The sequence below is a fragment of the Phascolarctos cinereus genome, unplaced genomic scaffold (genome assembly GCF_003287225.1).
Source record: "Phascolarctos cinereus isolate Bilbo 61053 unplaced genomic scaffold, phaCin_HiC Scaffold_1;HRSCAF=81, whole genome shotgun sequence".
Classification (NCBI taxonomy): Eukaryota; Metazoa; Chordata; class Mammalia; order Diprotodontia; family Phascolarctidae; genus Phascolarctos; species Phascolarctos cinereus.
In genome coordinates this window covers 37,211,008-37,233,386 of record NW_027555514.1, presented here as the reverse complement: position 1 = coordinate 37,233,386, position 22,379 = coordinate 37,211,008, and the positions used below count along the sequence as shown (strand labels likewise).

The 22,379-nt window shown below is 42.5% G+C and overlaps 1 protein-coding gene across 2 annotated transcripts in view; it reads right to left on the bottom strand.

The window, feature by feature from the left end:
- The window catches only part of RFTN1 (raftlin, lipid raft linker 1), a 202,218-nt gene that overhangs the window by 123,644 nt on the left and 56,195 nt on the right, over nt 1-22,379 (bottom strand). The gene's annotated exons all lie outside the window — the stretch shown is intronic.

Below are 22,379 nucleotides of genomic sequence, written 5' to 3'. Positions count from 1 at the left end.
CCAGTTTCCACAGCTTAATCTTTTTTTACACTTGGGATGTTTTGCAACCATTCTTCCTCCGTTTCCCATTCCCCCTTCACCTCTCCCTCTCCCTCAACCATCTCCCAAAGATTTTGCACTTTTCTACGTAGCCCTTTGGGTTCAAATCTTGCCTCTGCTATCACTACTGATGTGACTCAGAGCGATTCACCTAACCCGTTTGCCTCAGTTTCCTCACATGTAAAATGGAGATAATAACGGCACCTACTCTGCAGGGTTGCCATGAGGATTACAGTGTGCCTTGCACACAGCAGGTGCTCTATAAATGCTTATTCTCTTCCCTTCCTTCCCTGAGTCTCAGTTTCCTTCTCTATAAAGAGACAAGGCTGAACCAGTTGGCTTCCAAGGTCCTTTCCGGCACTAGAGCCATTATCCCAGAATTCTCTTTATCCTACCTTCAAACAGAATGTAAGCTCATTGCAAGGAGGGGTCATTTTATTCTTTACCCTTGTACCCCCATGCTTAGAGCACAGTACCAGACACACAGCAAACACTTAATAACTCCTTAGCGATTGGCTGATGGGGCCCTGCTTCTACAGCCACATCCCATAACCCCCTCCTCAATCAGGTCACCTACAAGGGTGGTCAGCAATCCTGGTACAAAGTAAAGAATCAACCAGTTCACTGCTTTGTTGTTCGAGGCCTCTTCAATCCCCAACACGGAAGGGCCTGCTGTGGGCCAGGGTCTGGAGATCCAAGGCCCCTGCCCACAAGGGGTCTGCATTCTACCAGGAGTCAGTCAATAAGTTTGAGAAGGAAACTAGCACCAGCAGCTGGGACAGCAGGAGTTCAGGGAAGGTTTCAGGGAAGCGTCACCTGCAGTCAGTCCCAAAGATAAGGATTCTAAGAGGCTGAGGTGGGGAAGGCCAGCTGGGGAAGAGCTGGTAGTCCTGAGTGTAGACTCTGTGTGTGCACATGTGTGCATGCGTATAAGTGTGTGGTGGGGATAAGGAGAGGTAAGCCTGGAAAGGTCAACTGGGGACACATTACAGACAGTCTTAGATGCCAGATGGCGGAGTTCGTATTTTTTTTTTTATCCTAGAGATTTTTAAACATTTTTTGACCTGGTCAGTCCTGTAGCCATGGGAAAATATTTCAGCAATTGTGTGGAGGACAGATGGAGAAGGGATAGATAGGAAGCATCCCATCATCCTGGCATAGAACAATGAGGGCTTGAACCAGGACAGTGGTCACGAGGATGGAGGGAAGGGGGATGTCTTGAGAATGGAGGAGAAAGGGAGAGGTCACATAAGTAACAGTTTGAACCAAAACAACTTGGCAACACTAAAATACGACTGTCAGAAAACATTTTGCAATCCCAAAGAGAGTACCTTGGTCAGGGCTGTTGTAACTTTACGCCTCCAGATTGGCACACATGTGCTTTTGGAGCCAACCCAATGTGGTGATTAAGATACAATGACAAATAAATCCTTAAATGAAATCCTGACCCTCTATCTCCCTCCCATAAAGAGAAACCCCTTGGTAGCACATACGATATAAGGCCTCTGACTTCCTAGGCTTCTCAGGTCCAGCTACTGAGACCATGGCCTTAAATAACCTGAGCGCCTGCAAATGGACAAATTCCCTGGTTTCACTGTTGTTGCTAATTAAAAAAACAAAAAACAAGCACAAAATAAATCTGCTGTTTTCTGGCAGGCCCATCAATTTTAACTTTCTACCCCACCTCTCTATCCCAACCCCTCACTGCCTGGCAAGCTCATACACCCAAATACTGGCTTTTCTCACGTGGTTTTTCTACCAGCACAGGACAATGTGGAACATAGACTGTTGAGGGGGATGCACAGACTGTGTGAATAACCATCACTGACCCTGCTGAACCAGTCTAAAATGATAATAAGTGATATTTGCAAGGTCCTTTGCCCACATGATTCCATATGAGTCACAGAACAACCCTGGAAAGCAGGTGCTAGCCTCCTTTTATAGATGAAAATTTGGGGTTTAAAGCTTTGAGCCATGGGCACACAGCTCATAATTCAATTCATCACACACTGGGCCCTTTTTATATTATATCATATTAACATTGCTCTCTTTGACCCTAAGAATACAACAGAACAAAAAATGAAACCAGTATCTGCTCTCAAAGAGGTTCTATTTCCCTGGGGGAAGTAACATAGACTCATATAACTACAAAGTAATTAGAAGGGTGTATGTGTGTGTGCGTGGATGCACATGCGTGCACACACAATTGCTAACACATGAGAAGATCAGGAAAGACCTAATGTAGCATTTGATCTGAGAACTACCAGAAGTGAAATTCAAACTAAGGTCTTTCACTCTAAATCCACCCCTCTGTCCACTCTGCCAAAGGACTATGGCCCTATGCAGTTAAAAAGAGAGCAGTATAAAATCTCATAAACACATGTTTCAATGAATGCTAGATTAAGGAACAGGGTGGAACGTCTTTAGTTTCTGTTTCTAATTTCCAACTCACAAGGAGAGAGTCCTTCCGGTGCCAGCAAGAGGTCATTTGACACATTGGAGATGCTGGTCTCCCGTGGGAGGTCACCAGGGCTTGATACTGTCAGCGAGGGGCAGAACGGGACTGCATCCGTCAATCAAGTGCCCGTATGTGCCAAGCATTGGGCCAGGCCACCAAGGATACAAAAACAACGAATATAACCATCCCTGCCCTCAAGTGCCTTACACACTTTTCATTCTAAAGGTGGAAAAGGTGCGTATATGCATATATATGTACATGTGTGTATACATATAGAGTCCATGTCTGTGTATACATATGTGCATTTATATACATACATACAAAAAGAAAATGAGATTACAAAGTAGTTCAATACAGGTTGTTTGGGAGACAAGACACTAGTCATTGAGGACATCATCACACAGCACCCAAGTGTTGAAGGAAGAGAGGGACTCTGGGAGGCTGAAGGGAGGGAGGGAATGCCTCCCAAGCATGGGAGACAGCCTCTCGCAAAGGCACAAAGATGGGAAACTGGACGTCCAGAGAGAAGGCCGGATTGGCCGATAACAGAGTGTGGGGGCAGTAATGTACAGTAAGGCTGGACAGAGCTAAGTCGGGCCTGGTTGCGACACGGGACGTTCATGAAGTCAGAGAACCCAACTGCAAGTCATCTGCGCACACCCTCATCTCTCTCCTCCCTGCCTCCCTTTACAATCCTCATCCACCCCACACAATAGTGGGCTCCGTGACACGTCCTAAACTGTCTCACCCGCCCAACTCAATGGCAAATTCCTTACTGGGTTTTCTGCTTCTTTTGTAGCCCAAGTGCCTTACACAGTGCTGGGTAAAACATGTTCAATTAAAAGCCCAATGAGCGTTGGAGAAGAACTGAATGACCTAAGCCCCATGCCCAGTAAAGTCCGAGGCAACATTTGCACATAGTTGAACAGAGGCCTAACATTTTCCCAGTCTGTGCCACTTTCACACTTGTACAAAAGTCAACAGACACAAAATAAATAGTTCTGAACTATGTGGACATGCTTACATTCGGAATTGCTTAAAAACATTATTCTATCTCTGTGGCTCAACCACCAGCAATTTCCTCTTCGCATCCTAATGCTGAGAAGCTACTGCTGAGGAGACACTTTTTGGGGGACACAATCCTAAAAGGTCTCTGGAAATATATGATTTTTTAAAAACAAACCACTATGTCCAAGAACTGGAACAACGGTGGAGGGCTGGGGGGGGGGGAGACCAGTAACTCACAGGCTGCCAAATTTCTAGACACTGATGGGGAAAAGTCAGGTTTTCTCTTTTATCTCCTCTTTCCTATGATTATATTTTGCTTCTCAAAAACAGACTACGGTACTATTCATTGCCTCAACTGAGCCTTTCTGAAGTTGGCTGGACGGCCTACTCTGTCTTGCTGGGCCTCAGAACGCCAAGATGCCGAGAGTTCTGATTCCAGACACAAGAAAGCCCCCAGGGTCAGTTGTAATTGCCTGTTTTTACCCAACATTACAAAGGCCCCAGAACAGCCCTGCTGGTCCCGAAGCTCCTTGTAGCATCCTGCCAAGCAGCCATTTACAACTGCAACATAATCCCTCAAAAGCGTTCCAAGGTTGGCCTAATTATGTTTACCAACTGGTCATCTATGCCAGACATGGCAGCATAAAAGAGAAGCCCTATTCTCTCCAAGTAACTTCCCTCCCAGGTGTGCCTCAAGATGAACAATGCAACGCGCCGGAGAAGGAAATGGTGAACCACTCCAGTATCTTTGCCAAGAAAACCTCAAATGGGCTCAAGAAAAGTCAGACGCGACTGAAAAACGACTCAATGGGAAGGCTAGTTCTTGGAGTACCCACAGGCACTGTTCAATAAAATATTAAGCTCCCGTCAAAATGGTCCTATCTTCATCAAATCAACCCAACTTTTATCAGGTACCTAGAGTGTGCAGAGCACTGTGCTAGGCACTGAGAGGGATACAAGGTTTAGATAAAACATCATTCTTGCCCTCATGGGATTTACAGCCTTGTAGAACGTTAAGATTTATATGCAAATAACTATAATATATCAAAATACAGGATGCCAAGGAAAGTACTCTGTAAAGACTTGGAGAACAGGGGAATCAAGTATGTGTCTTACAGCGTTAGCAAAAACATTCAAATCAACTGGTTTTCTGGAGTCACGCTTGTCATTACTGAGCAATGTCCAGTTTTGACCACACTGTTGAAAGTTATTCTTAAGCACATAAACAAAGGACGGCTGGGCATGTTTTCTTCTCCAGCCTGTCGAAAGTAAACTTTCTCCACTCCCCTCCTTCCTAGCCTCCCATCTTTCTCTCTTATCTCAAAGGAAGACATGTTCCTTCTCCATTTCAAGGCTAATCCTATTCCCTGGACCCGTGGATCCCCAACCCCTTCCATCTTGTCCCGGTCCTCGTTCCAACAGCTGTTCCACAATGCCTCTCCCTCCCTTCTAACTTTCTGAAAGTGTCCTACAGACCCTCGCTCACGCTCACTGCTCAACCCCTTCCTGTCTGCAGCTTCTATCCTATCCCTCATCCCCATACATCACTGAACTCTTCTCCAAGGGGTCATCAGTGACTTCCTAAATGAAAAATCAAATGGTCTTCTTTAGAGTAGCTAGCTGGTGCAGTGGATAGAGTGAGAAGCATGGAAACACTCATTTCCCTGAATTCAAATCTGACCTTGGACACTTACTAGCTGGTTGACCCTAGGTAAGTCACTTCACCATGTCTGCCTCAGTTTCCTCATCTGTGAAATGAGCTGGAGAAGGCAATGGCAAACCACTCCAGTCTCTCTGCCAAGAAAACCCCAAATGGGGTCACAAAGAGCTGGACATGACTGAGATGACTTAACAACAAAAATGGTCTTCTTTGAGTCCTTATCCCCTAACATTTCTGCAGCATTCATGGCTGCGGACCAATCTCATTTATTAAGCCGCTATGAGGTTCTGGGCATTGTGCTGGTTTGGAGAATAAAAAGGTCAAAATGTTACAGTGCCTGCCCACCCTCAAGGAGGTTACATTCTATCTGGGAAGACATCCCATAGAGGCAGAAGACATACAAAGGATAAGCTTCTTGGGAAAAGAGATGGCTACTTTGGTCTGCACTTATACCTTTAATGCCAGCACAGAGCCTGGCACACAGCAGGTACTTAATCAATGCTCATTCCGATGTAAGTTCCTCCCACCTGACAGTCCCTTCTTCCACCTCCATAGCTTTGCACAGTACCTCCCTGATAACTGGAATGCACTCCCTCCTCATCTCTGCCTCTCAGAGTCCCTGGTCTCCCTCCAAACTCAGATCAAGCACCCCCTTCTGCAGGAGGCCCTTCCTAATTCCCATAGCAATACTGTCTCTCCCTGAAAAGGTCCCCTTAAGAGCTTAAAAACCGCACTAAGACTTCTGGGACACCCTGTACATTTATTTAAACGCACAGCATCTCCCCTCATAGAATGTAGACTCCTTGCATTTCTGTGTGTGTGTCCCAAGGGCCTAACACAGCATCTGGCACACAGCAGGTGCTTAAGAAATGCTGGCCAACTGAATACTACCTAGCATATAGCCCTGTAAGGTTAGCAAAGCAAGGTTATCTCACCTGACCCTCAAGACAGCCTTTTGGAGTAGGTGCTATTACCTCCATTTTACAGATGGGAAGACTGTGGCCCACAGTCATAAGACAGTTAATGGCAAAGACAAAAACAGGTCTTCTGACTCTAAGCCCAGGAATGCTTTCAATTATACCATCCTTCCTTCCAATAATTGTTTGTTGAAAGAAGAAAGGAAAAACACTAAAACCATCTTTTTATGCTTTGGGAGATCAAATGCTCTGCAGGTTAACCTGAGAGTCATAGATGAAGATCATGATATGGCTAATTAAACACAGCTGTTAACACCCAAAAAAATGGGATCACAATAGGTGGCCCTGCAATTGTAATAAAAATAATGATGATGATGATAATGATGATGACAGGTAGCATTTATATAGCTCCTACTATGTGCCAGGCACTGTGCTAAGCACTTTCCAAATATTATCTCATTTGATCCTCACAACAACCCTAGAAGGCAGGCACTATCACTGTCTCCATTTTACCACTGTGGAAACTGAGGCAAACAAAGCAATTTGTCCAAAGTCACACAGCTACTAAGTATCTGAGACCAGATTTGAAATGAATGAAGGAAAAAGGGAACACACATTTATGAAGCACCTACTGTACTCCAGGCACTGTGCTAAGCACTTTAAAATATGTATCATTTGATCAATTACTCAGGATTCTCTAGCAGTCATGGTGGTGGTTGGTGAAAATCGATTAATCAATTAACAGAAACTCTATTGCTGTTCATTTGTTGTCCGACTCTCCATGACCCCATTTGGGATGTTCTTGACAGACGTACTGGAATGGTTTGCCATTTCCTTCTCCAGCTCAAGTTACAGATGAGGAAACTGAGGCAAACATGGTAAACTGACTTGCCCAGGGTCACACAGCTAATAAGTGTCCGAGGCTGGATTTGAACTCAGGTCTTACTGACTCCAGGCTCAGCACTCTAGCTAACGCACCACCTTGCTGCCCTCATATATTAGCCAGGCACTGTCCTAGGTATGGAGAAACCAAGTGCAAAGAATGAAATAATCAATGAGATTGCATTCTATTGCAGAAAAGAGTGAGTACGTATAAAATATGTATAACATGACATATATATCTATATATAGTTTATATATACATATATTTGTGTGTGCATACATATACATATATATATACATATATATGTGTATGTATGTATGTATGCACACAGAGAGAAAGGAATCATAAAATCACAGTTATAGAGTAGGAAAGGGGCCTCAGGAGTATTCTAGTCAAACCCCCTCCTTTTACGGGTAAGGAGACTGACGACCAGGGAAGTGAAGTGATTTGCCCAGTGTCACCCAGGTTATAAAAAATTCAAGCTAAGAGGTGAACTCAAGTCGGCCTCTGACTCCAGAACCACTACCTTCCGTATCAATTCGTCTGAGTCTAACTAATCAAAAAAGTCCTGGGGGATTATTTAGCAAAGTGCACTCAACCCTGGTGGAGAAGGGGGCTGGTTTGGGTGAGGGCTGAATGTGCTGTACGTCAGCTGGGAACACCAATCAAAGCTATAACCATGCCCCAGTTCTCCAGTCAACTTCCATTGAGAAAACATAACCAAGATTCATAAAATAATACTTTTTAATGATATATTAAAGACCATACTGTCTGCAAAAAGCAACCTGATAATACATGAATATTAAAAAAAAAACTGGCTATGAACCCAGCCCAGGATCTTGACAGAATTCTTCATTAACTTAAAAGCCTTTATGGGGGACGAGGTGGGGAAGATATTCCAAGAACCCTAATTCTTTAGAACTTCTGATCAAACTGGCTCAAAAGGAAACCAAGGAACAACTTAGAATGAGTCAGATGAAAGGCTAGTTATTAATATTTTATGTCATTTTTTCCTTAATTGATTATGGTAACTGACACTCTGAATAGTTTTCTTTTGACTTTGAAAGAGAGCATAATAAACTGTTTCCATCAAAGAGTAGTCACTAATGAATATGTAAGAATAATATGGAAATTAAGCCATTCAGACTGTTCAGCAAGACCCCCACATGTATTTTTATGACAAGTTCTAATAAGCTTTAATAAAAGTACTCAAAATTGAAAATATAGAGCACCGAACAGGATAATTAGGGAAGGCACTGAAGCCGTGGCTGAGAAGAAAGTCTGCTTTCATAATAGGTACCTTTGTTGAACATTTCTTTCTCACCTAAGTGTATAATTTCTCTCTGTTATCTTTCCAGAGGGAGACAAGGATCACGTGTGCATGCATGTTTGTGTGTGCGCGTGCATGTGCGTGTGTGTGTGTGTGTGTGTGTGTACAAAATCCTACTAAAAGAATCCTTCAAACCTTTTTCTAATATAAATTTTAATCATTAAATTAAATTATGCCCCAATCTGGGTGTCATATTTAAAATGGGGCAGCTCAAGGGGTATAATCAAGGTGCTATGGGTCTCAGAAACCATGTTACAAGAGGCCCTGGTAGAAAAATTGAGAACTTCCCCTGGAAAAGAGAGAACAGGAACTGGGAAGGTAATACCACCATTCTAAGGAGGTAAAGGGCTGTCATATGGAATGATCTTAGAAACTCATCTGGCTTAGCTGGTTTCAACGTCCAATGTCATGTGCCTCCAACTGCTTTTTTGGTGTTTTAGAAGCAATACCACTATTTATGCATCATTTTCTCACTCTTCTTTAGATTTTGTTGCAAATGAGCCTGTTTTCAAAACCGGAGTCACCCTCGGTCGCCATGTCCCTGTCAGGATATAAGATCTTGCAGACCTTTTCACTCTTTGTATTTGCCTCCCCAACTCTCATTAATAAATGCCTACTGAATGACCTTGCGTGGCAAGCAGATCACGTGTCTGCCGGCTAAAAGCAGTTTCTGGTCTCTTTTGGCCTCCTCATTATGGCAATTGTCTTATATCAGTTAAGCTTTTCTAAGAAACAGTGATTTCAAAGCTCATCCAGATCATCCCATCTGAAGGTGGAACTCATAAGAGAACAACAAATACATGTGAAATGAAACAGCTCTGTCAGTATTTTTACAGTAAACTACCATGTTTGGACTCCAGCACCTTAGTATTTCATGGGCCACGTGAAGAAGCTATAAGTGTGCTTAAGAAAACAAAGCTGCCTAGAGGAGCTGGATCTAACCGACTTTTAAAACATCTCAAAGACAGAAAAAATCCAAAAGAATATAAAAAAACTGTTCTTTTACCTGAAAGAGGAAACTGACAAAATAATAGCAAGTAGCACATAAAACGTATTTTCTATTCTCTGTAACCTCCAAAATTCTACTCCAATGCTTCATAGGTTAGTGTGAGTTCTCCAAGACTCACCAGTGGAGTACAAGTTACGGACAATTCTACTAATCTGGAGAGGCTTTAAGTGGAATTCTCAGCAACAGACTGAATCAATCTGAGAACCAACTAAGCCAAGCATAGAAAGTCTCAGCAGCAACAAAGGGAGGATGAGTTCCATGGCCATGGTGACCCAAGAAATAAATGATACAAAATGTGGCCCCTTTCCATTAGGGGACGTTGAGTTCTATGGCCATGGGGACCCAAGAAACAAATGATACACAGCGTGACCCTTTCCATTACGGGACGATGAGTTCTATGGCCATGGGGACCCAAGAAACAAATGATACACAGTGTGACCCTTTCCATTAGGGGATGATGAGTTCTATGGCCATGGGGACCCAAGAAACGAATGATACAAAGTGTGACCCCTTTCTACTTCTTCAGTGAGGGTAGCAGAATGGCAGAAAAAGAGGGGGAGATGTTAAGAACCATGCAATTTTTAGGCCGTCTACAAACATGAACTAGAATGTGGTGTTTCTAAATGTAAGAAGAGGCAGAGTTATACAATAGACAATACACTGGATTTGTAGTCAGAGGGTCCGAGTTAAAATCCAATCTGTCACTTTCTACATGTAGAACACTGGGTGGGTTCTCTCAACCTCTCCCTGGACCTCAATTTCCTTATGTGTCAAATGAAGGAGTTAGACCAGATAGCCTCTAAGTCCCCTTCCAGATAGAAAGCTATGATCCTAAAAACCTCATGAAAAGCTTCCCCATTACTGGAAGAAGGGAACCACATCAACACTGAGGCTCTCCCCACATGTACAAAGATATTGATAGCAGCTCTTTCTGTGGTGGCCAAGAATTGGAAATTGAGACGATGCCCATCAATTGGGGAATAGCTGAGCAAGCTGTGGTATATGAATGTAATGGAATACTATTGTGCTCTAAGAAGTGATGAGCAGGCTGACTTCAGAAAAACCTGGAAAGACTTGTATGAACTGACGCTGAGTGAAGTGAGCAGAACCAAGAGAATGTTGTACGCAGTAACAGCCACGTTTTAGACTTAACCCTTCTCAGCAATACAAGGATCTAAGATGTCTCCAAAGGCCTCATAATGGAAAATGCTATCCACATCCAAAGAAAGAACTATGGACTTTGAATGCAGAGTGAAGCAGACTATTTGCTATTTTTTTTCTTCTGTTGTGTTCTGTTTCATCTTTCTGGTGGTTCCTCCTATTGGTTCTAATTCTTTCTTACAACATCACCAATATGAAAATATGCTTAATAGGAAAATATGTATATGTATATATATATATGTATATATATATACACACACACATACACATATATATACACACACATATATGTATATAAATATATATATATATATATATATACACACACACATACACATATATCTATACACACACATATATATGTATATAAATATATATATATATATAGCCTATAACAGATTGTGCGCTGTCTTGGGGAGGGAGGTGGGAAGGAGGGGGAGAAAAATTTAAAACTCAAAAGCTTATGGAATTGAGTGTTGACAATTCAAAATAAATTAATTAAAAATTAAAAAAATAAAACTAATTGAAGTTCTCACTATAAAAGAAACAAGAAGACTGGAGAAGTTACCTCTTGCGGTTCTCCTCAGAAGGACAACTAAAGGCATGAAAGAGATGGTTTCGTCAGCTCACTTCAAAGCATCAAGGAACATTCCTCTAAGTGCTACTTCATCATCTTCCCTTCCAGTATCCAAGATGAGACAAAAATGAGATTAGGGCATGGGCTTACAACAAGTTTCATATTCTTATTGGATCACGTGATATTCGTCTTTCATAATTCTCTGTTTTTGTAAAGAGCTTTGGAACTGCACATATTCACCATGTGCCTTTCCACCATCACCCTGTAGGTGAAATTAATTTTCAATTCTTCAGCAACTGGCAGGTGCCGCATCTCATGGCCATAAACCACCATGGCAGAGTGGATAGAATGCCAACTTGAAATCAGGAAGATACCGGTTGAAATTCTGCCTTGGACACTTATTAGCTGTGTGCCCTTGAGCAAACTCATTTAACCTCTCTTGCCCTAGGCTCCTAATCTAGAAAATGCAAGGATTAGACTCAGTGACACCTAAGGTCCCTTCCTGCTATTTAAATCTATGACCAGTAAGTCACTGGTCTTAAAAATATGGGTCTTTGTTGTAGGGAGAGATTTGGGATCACTAAAAACTTTGCAAATTTCCCACATTTGTCCTCATCCTATTCAAACCTAGGTCCTAGTCGCTGTTCATTTTCAGTGTCTGTCCAAGATATGCTTAATGACATCCATAAGCTATAGGCTGTCCATTTAACTGCACATAATGGTCTGTACAATACACAAAGAATCACAGGTTCTGAGCTGGAAGTGAATCAAGAGACCATCTAGTCTAAACTCTTCAATTTACAGATAAGGCAACTGAGGGCCAGAGATGTTAACTGCCTCGCCCATGTGGGATTTGAACCAAGTTTTCTGACTCCACATCCATTGCTCCTTCCATTGTAACATACTGCCTTCTTCATCCACTTGGTTTTTCCTGCATGGATAGTTAGACCAAACTCTTTTGCATGGTTCTGGGAGTGATTCTAGAGGCTCTGTAAGATTCCGGAGCTTGGTATAACCAGCACAATGTCATTCACAAATAGGAGCCCATTGTGAGCATGCTCATTTAACACTTACCCACAGGGAAAGCACACTCATTTGCTCAAAGACTCTCTCTTGTCTTGGCTACATAGACAAATTCAATTGAGTGATGCTTCTGTAACTTGCCATCCTAGAGATATACACTGTGCTAAGTACCATTATCACATGAACTATTCATGAGACTTAACAAAAAAGCTTCCCAGCCCTTAAGTGTATTTTAATGCCATGAATATTATTCCTTTATATGGGACATAACAAAAGGCTCGGCAAGACAAGATGCCCAAGAACAACAGGACCACGTATTCGTGGTTTCTTTTTCCTTTTTCTTTCTTTTCTGTGCTCTAAAAATGGCTTCCACACCTGCATTCTCAGCTTTGCATGAACAATTACCAAATTGGTGCATGAAAATAGAATATTGTGCATACAAATGGAACAGCTTCATGTTTTGCTCACCAATTTGCATGTAAAATTGTCATCAGCAGTATCAGATTTATTTTCTCCACATGCAAGAAATAAGACATATGGAGCCTGGAGGGGCAGGGTTTAAAGCCAGTTTGGTTCCTAAGGTTTCCTGAAACATTATGGAAGCGTGGCCCTTGGGGCTGTTTTGGCCTTCTATGTATTGGTGGCCTTCACAAATATGCCTGACCATTTATTCCAGCAGGAGAAAAGACTTGGGGACTGAGTTCAAGAAAGAACAAGGGACTGAAGGAATGTTCCTTTGTGCATTTGAATAAAACACAACGATAACGACCTCCCAGTCCACAGGCTCAAGAAAGGATGGTCAGGCAGGAGGGAAGCAAGGGTTAAGTAAGCATTTCTTCCTAACGTGCTCCCTTTATAATGGCACCATTAAATGATAGTGGGTTTCCAAGGACTTGCCCTACTTGGCCCCAGAGGATGAAACTAAAGCAAGAGGTGAAAACTAAAGAAATGATTTTTTTTTTAAATTGATGTCAACAAAAACTTTCCAACAACTAGAGTTGTCCAAAAGCAGGCTGGCCAGCCTGGATTCTCTCTCACCTGAGGTCTTCAAAGAAAGGCAGGGATATTGTCCCTTCTAATTCTGAGGTTTCACAACTCTTCAAGGTATCACAAATACAAAAAGCAGAGAGTAGAAATTCTAGCAACCAGGTTGAGTAGGCAGGAGAAGTACACTTGAGATGTGGCTCTTGGGAGAAGAAAGTGAACCTTGCATACCACGGGCTTTCCTGGCCACTGAAGGCATAGGACACATGACCAGGAGAGGACTTTGCCATCGCTATTACAGCAGCGGGGCAGGCAGGTAAGGAAGCAGTGACCTCTAAATTCTCCACCTCGGGATAAAGCCCCAGAGGCTCCACCCTAGTTTCAGTGCTGTACAGGCACTCTATAAAGTATTCCTTAATTTGGGGGTGACAGACCACTGAAATGGACTCCCCAGGAGAATGTTCTTGGGGACTCTCATTTGAGAGAATAAACAGCTATCTATTCCTAGTTGAGAAACATTCAGCTGCCTGCAGAATTGGGCCAGAACCTCTATCACTATGAGGAATCTGACCACTTATAAGGTAGAGTAAAATCTAATCAAGTCAATGGTCACTTACCTAAGACACCAGGCCCTTCAAAAAGTCTGCTATTACCCACCCAAGTGAACATCCTTAAATAAAAATAAAATTTCAATCTGGCCGATTTAATGCCCACTTTGCCCATTGGTTTTAACTATATGAGGTTTTACCATTATCACCATCATCGCTAGCATTCATACAAATATCATCTCATTTTATCCTCACATCAACCCTAGGGATGTAGATGCTATTATCAACCCCATCTGACAGATGGGGAAACTGAGGCAACCCAAAGTGTGATCCCCCTGGGCAGAAACCTTTTTAAATAGTCTGTATTAAGTGTGCTGTGTCAACCCCTTCCTACTAAGTTTTCCTCGTGATGATCTCAGTAAGTTGGCCCTTTCCCCCGGCATATACATGTGGTTACTCTGCCAACAAACCGTCCTCACAGAGCAGAGCAAAGGAGTCTTGCCAGTATTTACAATGTACATTCCGATAAGAGTTGCAACCTTGCTTGATGGATATTAAATCTTTACTCTTGTTAAAACTGTGGCTGCTCCAAAGTGGAGGAAAAACAAAGAGCTTCCCAACATTCACATTAAATGTTTCTTAGCCCCAGTGACCCCGGAAAGTTGTTTTCCATGAATTTCTCCCTAGCGAGATCACATGGCAGACTCACGGGGCCCCTAGAGAAACCCAAAAAAAAACAGCCGCATACAGCCAATTCATCACAGCTGCGATGAGATGGATTAAAAAAATTATCATTACTTATTAAATTGACAGCCACTGGCTCCTCCTGGCTCGTTTTCCTGATTCCCCCGGCCCCACTTGGGCTCGATTATCCGGGTGATTTATATTACATTCCAGAGATGCAATTTCTGCCTCACACCCTTACTAACTACATTAGCAGCATTTGCAGGCTTGGATTTAATGTGGTTTGCCTTTTCTCCCTTCCTACTTTCCAGTGCCTGGGTCCTTGGCTCTCCCGGCTATTATCATGAGTTTATAAATGAGCTGAATCTTGTATTAACTTATTCAATTCAAGGAGCCTTTAAAATAAGCAGAAAGACAAAAATGAGTCAACTCCTGCCCCCAAGAGGATTATATTCTTCCAGAGAGGTACAGAATGTAAATAGATAAGTAAATACAAGATATATACAAGATAAACACAAAATATTTTTAAGGGAGGGGAAGAGGACCAGGATAGTACCCCTACAATGAGGAAATGATGAAAGTAGCCTTCCAGTTGGGCCATGAAGGGAGCTAGGGATTCCAAGAGGAGGAAATATCCTCCAAGCATGGGGGAAGGAGGATAGAGTATACATAGCCGCCATTTTGTCTAGAAAGATTTCATGGGGAAGCACAAAGTCATTACTCTTCCTGGACATTCTATTTCCAATGAAGAAAGCACACATTTATACTGCTTACTACAAAAGCAATTTTTCTCACAAAAACATAGAAAGTACAAATATCATTATTCCCATTCTGCTAATGTGGAAAATGACTCTCAGAGAGCACATATGACTTGCCTCTGACCCCCATAAGCACTGAGACTAGAACCCAGGTCTGCTAATTCTAGTGCTCCTGTCATCATATAACACTATTATTGATTGCAAAAGGCCCAAATGTTTATAAAACCATCCCTGGAGTTATCAACTTTACCTGACTTTATCTCGCCAATCTCAACCCCCTCGTGCCCCATTCTTCTAGTAACTGATTTTTTCATGTCCCCTTAACGACTCTCTGTGTAAAATACAATTCTGAGAAAATCTCTCTAAAAAGACTACTCTTCAGACTTGAAAATATCATCACTGCCATAGTTGGAAGGGACCTCAGCCATATATATATATATATATATAGAGAGAGAGAGAGAGAGAGAGAGACAGAGAGAGAGAGAGAGAGAGAGAGAGACAGAGAGAGAGACAGAGAGAGACAGAGAGAGAGAGAGAAAGTGTGTCAGAGTCCAAATCATGCCTGAACAAAAATCTTCTCTATGTTCCACATGGTCAGCCAGCCTCCACTTGAAGCCCTCTGGTGATAAGAATCTCACTCCCTCTCAAAGCTCTGCCTCACTTAAATCCAATTCATGCACAAGTCAAGACAGAATGAAGGACAAACAAGAAAGCTTTCATTCTTGGGAAGTATTTTCTTATATTGAGCTGAATGTTCTATTTCTGTTCTCTGGGACCATGAAAGTTAAATCCAATGGTAATTCCTCATGACAACCCTTGAAACAATTTGAACACAGCTACCATAAGCCTTTGTAAATAAACCCCACCCCGAATTTCCTCTTCTACAAACTAAATATTCAAGACATGGATTTGAATATTCCTACTACCCTGGTCACCCCTCTCTGGATAGAATGCCCTTTTCTGAAGGGTGGTGCCCAGAACCAAACCTGATGGGCAAATGTGACTGAATCATGAGACTCTCCTCTCCATCGTTCTGCATTATTCTTATAGTAACTCAGTCGAAGAGTGCTTCACCGTTTTGGCTGGTAAGTTGCACTGCTGAACCCTACTGAATTAAGCCTGGACTTCAAAAGCCTTGCTAGGATTTGCCACAGATTATCTGTTTTCAAGGATCAACATTCTGGAGGTCTTGGAGTTGTGTGACATTTTGATTCTGCGGTTTCTGCTTTTATGGTATAAATGTAGTTTCTCAAAAAAAAAAAACACCACAATAATTTGTTTAAGTTGATTTGCCTTTCTGAATTTCAGTTTTCTTATTTATAGAAGGAAGTGGTAGGGGATTAGACTCAGCACCTTTCAATGTTCCTCCTAACTCCAAGTCTGGGGTCCCATGAACCACCGGGGAAAAGCTGAAACATTATGATGCCTAGTTTTTGCTTGGAATTCTATTCTCTTGAAGTTCCACTCCCGCCTATCTGATTCAGCTAAGAAATTTTAAATGCTCTCCATTAAAACAACAACAACAGAGCATTATAAAAGGTTAGCTCTAAATATCATTAAAGGAGAATGTATCAGCAATTAAAGAAATCAATTCCTATATACAATTTGATACTTTTCTACTAATCCTAAACATTTAATCAATCACAGCTTAACCTAACTCTTAAAAGCAAGTTACAAATAGCAAACGGAAATGGGAAGTTTTCAACATTTCATATTTAGTTTTCAAAAGCTGTTGCTAAATAGTTATGGCAGAGGGGTAGCCAGGGGCACAGTGGACAGAACATTGGCCCTGGAATCAGGAAGACCTGAGCTCAAATCTGACCTCAGACACTTACTAGCTATGTGACCCTAGGCAAGTCGCTTAACCCCAACTGCCTCAAAAAAATAGTTATGGCAGAAAATATGACTTGAAATGCTTTAAATACACAATGTATGTGTGTATATATGTGCACATGTATATATACACACATATACACACATGTATATTATATTATGTGTACCTATATATGTGTATATATGTACATGTGTATATGTGTGAATGGAATTGGAAAGTAATCTCAAAAGGTAGGCCCTAACAGGACCCAGGAAAGTCCCCTTGCAGAAGGTGGTGTTTGAGCTGATTCTTCAAGGAAGCCAAGAGTCGAGATAAGAATGGAGAGCATTCCAGGCACAGGGTTTCAGCCTGGGAAAAGGCACTGAGATAGGAGGGAGAGTTTTGTAAGCCAGAAACAAATGGGTCAACGCAGCTGTATGCATGGGAAAAAGTAGAAACAAAGCGTAAGAAGACTGGAAAGGCAGGAAGAGGCCAGGTTGTGAAGGCTGTAAATGCTGAACAGGATTTTATATTTAATTCTTAAGGTGATAGGGAGCTACTGAAGGTGCCTGAGTAAGGGGGGAGGGCAGTGTGACATCGTGACCTGTGCTTTGGGAAGATCTCATCATCAAGACTTCAGAACAACCAGCAGCTATCATCTAGGTGAAAGATGATGACTGTGTGGGTGTGTGGGAGAGATGCTATTAAGGTAAAAAAGATAAGCTTGGGCAAAGGACTGTATGTGTGGGGTGAGAGAGTAAACGTGGATCTCACCAAGCAGGTAATGTAGAGGGAAGAGAGGAGAGGAGAGAGCCCAGGACAGAACCTTGGGGGACACCCAAGGTTAGTGAGTGTGACCCGGGTGAAGACCCAGCAAAGGAGACGGAGAAGTGGTCAGACATGCAGGAGAGGACTTGGCAGACAGCAGTCATGAAAACGCAGACAGAAAAGGATTTCCAAGAGGAGAGGAAATCAATAGTGTCCTAGGCAGCAGGAGGGTCAGGAGGGAGGAGGACTTATAAAGACCACTCGATTTCACAATCAAGAGATCAATGCTAACTTTGGAGAAAATAAAGGCAGCTGAATGATGAGGCCAAAGACAGACCACTGAGGATTGGGAAGAGAATGACAGGCGACATGGAGGCATCACCCGTAGACATCATCCTCGAGGAAATGAGTCACCGGCTGGAGAAAGATACAGGAGGAGAGTTAGCAGGGTTGGCTGATCAAGTGGGGTTTTTTTTAAGGATAAGTTATAAGATTTTTTTAAAGTTATTAAGTTTTTTTGTAAAAAATTTTTTAATTTTAAACTTACATACAAAATAAGAAAAGGAAAAAAATCACCATGTGCAGAGCAGAACATGAGAGAGGATTTCAAAATATATAGCACTACATTTCCATATCAAGAGAGCCCATATAACAAATACTACGCGTTATGTTCAGAGCTGTCCATTTTTTAAGGAAAAGGATAAGGGGAGTTAGCATGTTTGTAGGCAACGTGGAGGCAGGTGATAAGGAGCCATTAAAGATTAGAGTGCGGGGATCACAGGAAAGGCAATCTACTGGAGAAACAGGATAGAATGGGATCAAAGGCACACGTAGAGGGGTTTCCCTTGGCAAGGAGAAGGATCGCTTCTTCACAAGCAGCAGAGATGAAGGAGAAGAGTAGGGAAGACATCCGAGTGGGATGAAGCAATATCCTTGGCTCAGTAGGCGTAAAAGGATTGCCTGAGCCCAACTGAGACTATGTAATACACAGACCCAGTCAGCACAGCTTCTTCATCTTCTCAAGCTCCCTATCCAAGCACATGAATGAGCAAAGATGGTAGATGGCAAGAGCAGTCCAAGGTTGGGATTTACCAACAGCCCAAGGGACTTGAGTATCTCAAAATCATATTGGTAGCACCACAGTTCCAAGGGCTACTTTCTCCACTGATGTCAGAGTATAGTAGAGTATATAGTATAGCATAGTGTATGGTATAGTATAGTATTGTATAGCATCTTGTATTGTATAGTGTTGAACTGGTTCAGCTAACAGTACAGCTAAGGAAGGGAGGAGAGGACAGCCAGTGAAAGAATGATGGCCCAGGAAAGAACTAAAGGGAAGAGGGATTAGAGGTCACCGTAATGACAAAGAAAGAGGGTTGGGGTGTTAAGACCAAGGGAAAGACAGAATGATAAAGGATTATGACGAGATTAATTTTGGAGTTCATGAACACGGAAGTGGAATGCCTATGGGCAATGGTAAAGTCAAGGGTGTAGTCATGGCAATTAAGCATTGATTAATTAAGAATTCGGTTATGGCAAGGCATTAATTTTACAGATGAGGAAACTGAGTCCCAGCAAGTTTTAGTGGCTATCTATCCCAAGGTCACACTGGGAATAAGTGATGTAGCCAGGATTTAATCCCAAATATGCCAACTTCAAATCTGGGTCCTCTGACTTCAACCCAATCATCTATTAAGTGCCTACTACGTGCATGGCAATGTTCTTTCCAGCACACTGCCACTGCTTCCTGGGCTAGCCCTTGTCCCTGCACAGAGATATTTTGTGTTTTGTCTTTTACATTATGTATTTTCAAAAAGTGTAACGGAAATATTCGTGAAAGAAAGCATACAAAACAAAGCTGGACTGGTCCATGCTGAGTCCGCGCTATGTCTGCATCCTTAACCACAGTTTCACTGTTTCTCATTTCCAGATGGGTGGAGAAGGGGATGGAGCTGGCTTGCATTTGGGAAACTGGGGATCACAGAAAGCCCCTTGCAGGCGGGCAAAAAGCCCTTTTCTTTGACACCAATATTCTACTACTCACTCATATCACAGAACGCCACCATCTCAGCTAATAAAAGCTAACATTTACAGAGCCTACTCTCTGCTAGGCCCCGGGCTGCAAGAATAAAAGAACCAAAAAACCCCCAAGTGCAAGAATCACGAGGGATGAGACAACGCGGAGGGGGGGATGATTCTGACACCAGCAGGGAAACCACGGAGCTACCAACATCATTCTGAGACCCTGCTTTCCCATATTCGTAGGACTATACTGTCTACTAAGTTTTTAACTCATCATTTCTGACCTGGTTTCTAAATAAACCAGCGTGTTTGGTATGCTACGGATGTTCCTGTGATCTGCACTGAGTATCTGCTGGAGAAAAATAGCTAGTCAAAGAGACTGATGAACACACAGCTTAGGTTTTCTTTTAGATAAATTAGCCACTATTTCATGTGTATTTTCCCCTTTGTATTACCCAATTCCATCTTCTGGCATTTTTTTAAAGATATTCACAATAAGTTGCTTTAAAAAAATGTTTTTAAAAAGACTTCTTTCTCTTTCAAATTGAACTACTACTCAGGCATAATCCTATTTGGGATGTTCTCATTTCTTGATTGCATGAACTGATAACATTTTTCATCTGTTCTCTGCTTATGCACAAGCGATATTACTTACCAAGCCTTTAATCGCTTAATTCAATTGAATAAAGCTAGGTATGCCCTTTTACTTCTTCAGCTGGGATGGTCTGAGTTCATTTTAGCTTAAACAGCCTTTGCCCCTTGGCTTCCAGACTTCAATATTTTTTTTCCATAGTATCTGATCCATTTTCTTTTGACTGTTGCTGGGAGGGGCACAGATAACCGCTTTTGTTTTCTCCTCAATCTGCTGTCCCCAGGGTGCATCCATACCCCCTGCAGAGCTAGAAGTCCAATATTTCTCATCCTCCTCCTTGCCAAAAACTCAGTCATTTACTCCTCATCTCTTGCCTGGACTATTACAATCAGCCCATCACCCCTGCACTCAGAGCCCTAGGCAGTTGGGAATACTAGAAATCCTGACCTGGAGTCAGAAAACCAGATTTGGAACTGGAAGGGACCTTTCCTCTCTCTGAAGTCTTCCCAAATGCTACTCCTATCTATGGACTCTGGGATACTTCTAGATCTGCAGACACTCCATCGCTCACCTTCCTCGCTAGGTGGTGCTGTGGATAGAGCGCTGAGTCTGGGGTTAGGAAGACCTGAGTTCAAATCCAACATCAGACACTTGCTAGCTGGGTGACCTTGAGACAGTCATCTAACTTCTTCCTGCCTCAGTTTCCTCACCTGTAAAATGGAGAGTAACACCACCTACCTGGAAGGGTTGTTCTAAGGATCAAATGAGACACTTGGCAGACAGCAGGCACTCTATAAATGCTTATTCCTTTCTCTCCTCCCTTCCAACTCTTACTTTCTTTGGCTTCCTTCAAAACTCAGCTCAAACACCACCTTGTGCAGGCCTTTTCCTGTTCCCCTTCCCTCACTCCATCCCATGAGACCACCATCCATTTACACTGTATATATCTCGTAGGTATATAGATATCTGCATGCTGTCTCCCCTATTCAAATGTGAGATCCTTTGGTGTTTAGCCTGTACATAGGAGGTGCTTAATAAATGCACACTTACCGACTTTCCTTATTAGGAATTCCCAATATCAATCACAGGACCAGAACAAAAAAATTATGCATTTATGTTTAATCTCTGCAGGCACGGAAGGTGTTTTCCTTTATAGTCTGAGAGGTAGCGGATACAGTGTTGAACTTGCAGGTCAGAAAACCCTCCATCTGAATTCTGCCTCTGACATGTACTGGCTGGGTGAAGCTGCACGAGTCATGACCGCTCTCAGCCTCAGTCTGTTCATCTGTAAAATGGGAATGACAGCACCTTCCCTCACCCCTCCCAATAGAGTCGTTCTGAGGCTCAAATGCTTTGCAGACCTGTAGGCGCTATTCAAGTATCAGCCATCACTCTGTGGAGGACAGGCTTCGTGAGACCAGATAGAAAGGGGAAAGGAAATGCCGTCAAGCTGATTTCTGTGACTGCTTTTGGTGAGGCACTCACCAAAGGAAAAAACAAAACCTTAACGTATATGCCACGGTCGTCATTTCATGGCTTACCTGTGGAGGGAAAACTGCTGGGAATTGACAATAAATCTCTGTAATAAACCGGCAAGGCTTAATTTCTGGGGAGAACACTAAGGAATTCAACAAAATAAACGGTTTCTAAAGGCCCATCAACACTTTAAAATGCGAACGTTGTCCTTAATATGCTTTGGGCCAATGATGCTATTTTCAGGCAGACAAATAAAACCTAACACTTTGCCTTCTACTGCCTTTCAGACTTCCTGCCCAAAACAGAAGTGGGAGGCTGTGGGCAGAAGTGTAAAGTTGGAGGGTAGCCAGGGTTTCCGGAGAAGAGATCTCAGATGAGGGGTCAAAAAAACCTAAAATCTCCCTGGGAGGAGTTTTGGGGGGCTGAGGGGATGCCTGCAGGCCCAGCTCTGACATTTCATGTCACTCTGAACCTCAGTTTCATCATCTGTGAAATGGGGAAAATAATATATGGAGGACCCCCCATTACAGCGATGTGAGGATAAAATGCCATGATCCCAGTCAACTTTCATATAAATTCTAATTATTAATAGTATGATGGTAGATCATTTTTTAAAATGCCCCATTAAATTTATTCACCCAAGAGTAACTGGTCCTAGAATATGTCTTG